The following is a 4,667-nucleotide window of genomic DNA, read 5'->3' as shown; positions in this document are numbered from 1 at the left end:
ATCTTCGCAGTCGGCAAGTTCCACTTATTCAGTCGGTATTTATGACAATACTCACCCCCCGACATCCCATACGCTCGTACGCCCCTGATCAAATTATGTGTATTATATGTTAAATCTAGATGCGCTTTGAAATTTATCGCACTTAAAATTAAAACAAAATAATTGCAAATTAAGGCTAAATTGATGGCTGTAGACTTAGCTGTATGAAAAAAGAGAAGTTTCCTCCGACGCTACTGTGTATCTTGCCATACTTTCGAGTGCAGTTTAACATTTCTATTATTACTGCAAATATTAACCAATTTTCAGGAATCCTTTTTTCACTTTCATCCAATTAGATAGATAGATAAACGTTCATTTTTCGACTTGCTGGCCTTAAAAAATTGACTTGCTTACAATTCCAGCTTTTCGAGAATTTTGTCACAAGTACCTCTTAAAAACTAACATTCATCCACATCTTATCTCTAAGCCGCTCCCTTTTATAGCCCAACCTTCCTCGCTTCACCTCGCCTCGCACGCATGACGCTATTTTCTCGCCTTGCCAGCCTCTGCCTCTGCGTATAACACCTAATACTTATCTACTATTTACAATATTTACAGTATCCTTACACCTCCTTCCTCCCCTATTTACAATCTTTCCTTCTCCATTCCTCTTCCTCTTTCTTTCTCATCTTTTCCATTTTACCTAAACCCAACACCACCTTCACACATGCTACTGCCCTTCTGTCCCCCCTTTCATGCAACAATACATCCATGCTTATACCACTCCTTTCCACCTCTTCACAATCCTCCAATCAGTGCTCCACTTTTGCATCCCCCTTCCCGCACAATGAACATATCCTCTTCTCTCTAGAAAGTCAGAACTTATTATACTCTTCCATGCATCCGCATCTCATTTTCGCTGAAAGTTCCTGACGTCCTTGCTCTACTTTCTCACACAGATATTACGCTCTCTCCCTTGGCATAATCCACACATAGTTCCCGTTAAGCCTTGACTCTCTTATTCTCTCCTTTCCGTCTGCCTTCTCTCTCGCTCTCTCTCTCCATGACATTCTTTTTAACCATCTCATATACCTTCATTCCTTCCTCATGCATCCTTCTCATTTCATCCTTCTGAAATTTATTCATTCTAAAATACCTTTCCCTTTCCACCTCCATCATCGCACGCCTACGTCTATTCTCCTTCTCCCACCAGCACGCCCTCACCCAGCTTACTTCCCCCTCTTCCAAAAATGTTTCCTCATATCAATACGCTGGACTTCCAGTTATAATCGCTAAACTCGTTCTTGTTGTCTGCCTTCTGACAATATAGTTTGGCGTCTTTCATCAAATTATATGAATAAACTAATTCTGCTAATTAAAACTGAACCAATCTATGCTTTCATAATTTGAGTTTTTGTAGCTGACCTGCATCTCATAACAATGAAAGGGTCATTTGTTACTAAAAATTCGATGCGCCCGAGCGTGTCTACCTCGAGAGTTTCACGAGGGTCGATGAAAGTACTGCAAGAATCCACAAACAGCTAACACTGAGTATCATTGGAATTTTTCTCTATTATTCTTCATTTTTTAATATTAAACAAAAGATAATCATTTTATTTTAAAATCCGGCGCTGGTCGGCAAAATAGAATAATATTTAGATGCCGTATGCAAAAAGTCAGAAACAAAATTCAAAATTGCGGCTGTAAATTGGAATCCCGTTTTCCAATTCCAGTAAATCTCCATAATGGATCACTGTTGCGCTGCATCAATTGAATGTCCATTAATTGAAAATGAAAACCCTATAATCAGACATTCCCTAAAATTATGTATTTTTGATACTTGCTGCATGAGCTAGATATCGTCAGAAAAAAATTTACATTTTATTTTTTATATGCATAAGAGGACGTGGCGCCGCCCGCCGCAACAAAACTAATCCAAAACGTCGGAAAAATTCGTAGTTTTGTACACAATTAAAACCCGAAGTATCTCTTTTATCAAAACATATCCTTTTCACTAAGGATTATGTGCACGGACAGAAAGTAAACATACTTCATGAATCGGACGTCGGTAACTATCTTTAGCAGTTTTTATGGCATTACTCTTACTCAATTGTCTTCACTGAGAAAGCATTCAGTTATTCTCCCTTAGGGCCATTCAGAAGGTGGAATATGTGAGAGCTTCGTAATCACCATTTCTCCCATGTCAATATTAATTTAAACCTATTGTCATTTATATCATTGTTGTAATTTTGGAGAATACTGAATAAACCAACGTTTATAAAAGTGTTCAGCTACACGGTTAGTAGTTTGCCATCGGAGAACATTATTTTCCTCAAGTTCAAGAAAGAAGTTCCGAGATAGAAATCAGTGAACCTTCAGTTAGAAAATATCCGAAAGCATGATAGGGTCAATCATTGAGATCGCTCGTATTTGCTGTTTTCTGTCTAGAATTGTGGGTTCATTAAAAGCCCATTTTTTAAAGGAAAAAAAAACTCCATTAGCAATAATTTTATCCAACTCGACGACCTTAAGAACGGCAGAATTTAATTCATCTGCTCTAAAGCAACAAGTCGTGAACATAAATGTCACGTTTTAGGATATCTTTCGCTCGTTAGTTAGTTTGTTAGTTAGTTGTTCATTAATCGATTGTTTATTTCTCGCATATGTTCTACTTGTTCATAATCGTTTAGGAATTTATTGTATTCGACCTCTAATTCTGGATCATCTCTTAACCGACGTTCAATCCCAACCATCATATCTTTTACAGCGTGAAACGATTAACCAAAATCTTCTTGAATATCATTTTTGAATGAGAGACGCAAGACGTAACTACCATCTGAATTGTGGCTATGTGTTTTGCGAAAATATTTTTCATATTGTTGCTTATTCTTTTCGAGACGATTTTTTTTGCGAACATTTTCTGGTTCCCAAAAATAAGTAAAATCTCTCTCGAGATCTTCTATAACAATACAAGTATGCATTGAAGTTATAGTGTTCACTGAAAAAATATAATTCCTCAAATAAGCCGAAATAATCCAGCCAAATATTGTTGATTGCGTAGTAAAGTCATCATAAGATCCTTGTATCAGAATGAGTAGCAAAAATTAGCCAAAAAATCCTCTGCGATAACCAGACCGATTTTATTTTTCGTAAAAAAAGGTTCAGGATCTGCTAGCTCAAGGTCAGAGAGATATTCCATCAGAAAATTTGTTGCCCGAGGTGGCACATATTTAGTCACACTTGGTAATACTAACAAGGAGAGCAAGGTGCATGGACTACCTTTATTATAAAGAAAGGCGGTTAAATTGATTCAAAATTTTGCTGTCTCGATATAGACATCTTACATTCCTGTCACTGTTGTCTCACTGGTATACTGTTGCGCACGTAAGGTTTGAGGAATAGATTCAGTGAGAAAACTTGATTGAGTGCCTTGATCTAATAAAGTGCGAACAAACATTTCTCTGCCATTAGTACAACACGTTTTAATTCTAGCTGTCAGTAACAGGGCGCTCTGACAAGTAGCATGATGGGCGATAAAAGGTGCTCAATTTTAATAATTCCCAATTGGCGAAGACTGCTCGCTGTGTAGCATGGAATGATGCTTACGTTTACATATTGAATACGTATCAATTTACTTTTACAATTACGTCGAATATGCCCTTGAATTTTGAATGAAGCACTTTGATGTACGGTGTGATTTGATTGGCATAAGATACACTTTAGCGTCCCTAAAATATTATTGTTGTTTTGAGTAATAGTTTGATTTACTTTGTTTGAAATTCGACTGTGAACCACTGAAATTGTGATCTCAAGGTACTCATAAGATGGAACCTCTGAAAGATCAACTGCATACATTTTTAATTGAGTCAGCGAGAATTTATGCAGTTCTTTAGAAGAATCTAAATCACTAGGATAATTTCTATCAGTAACTGCCATATATTTAATTACTTGCACAGCTTCGCCAGTCAAGCTAGATTTTTAATAATCACTGATTTCTTTAACCAGAAAAAATAGTATAAGAGCATATTCAACCAGACTTCTGATTGATTTTTTCATATATGTGTTTTATATTTATTATTGTTGAACTACAGAATACCTTTAGTTACTGTCGAGTAATATTTAATGCTTTTCATTATGCGATTATTTCAACAACAATACCATAAGCTTTGAAAAAGATTGGTTCTGAGTTCTTAAAGACCGTTTTAGGAAAATAAGCAATTTGAAACTTATCTATTGTTGTCGCTTTGACGACACTATTTCGATTTTGTTGTTGACAGAAGCTCCAGTTTTCTTTTAAAATGTAGAATCTTCCTTCTATGACAACCATAATGACACATATGTAACTTCTGTAATTTCATGAAGCTTGGTAGAATCCTTTTCAAGGATTCAATAGTTGATTCCTATTCAGCTTAAAGGGTATGCATTTTTACGTCTTATTATTTCAATGACGATGAATTATTTCAGTCATATAAGAGTTGTAAGTTATGTATTTAAATCATAACGTGATACATAAACAGTGCACATAGCACATCACTTGCAGTTTCTACTTGTCATTTTTTCAGTGTATGTGAGAGTGAGACAATTGTTTACAAAGAGAGTATGTACATGAAAATTATACTTTTTGAAAGGAGTTCCAATTTTAACCCGAGCACGCCTTTGGGGGTTTATTAGAATTGGAAAACGGGATT

The sequence above is a fragment of the Belonocnema kinseyi genome, chromosome 8, assembly GCF_010883055.1.
Source record: "Belonocnema kinseyi isolate 2016_QV_RU_SX_M_011 chromosome 8, B_treatae_v1, whole genome shotgun sequence".
Lineage (NCBI taxonomy): Eukaryota > Metazoa > Arthropoda > Insecta > Hymenoptera > Cynipidae > Belonocnema > Belonocnema kinseyi.
The sequence above is the reverse complement of the archived record's forward strand: the minus strand, read 5'-3'. Positions refer to the sequence as shown.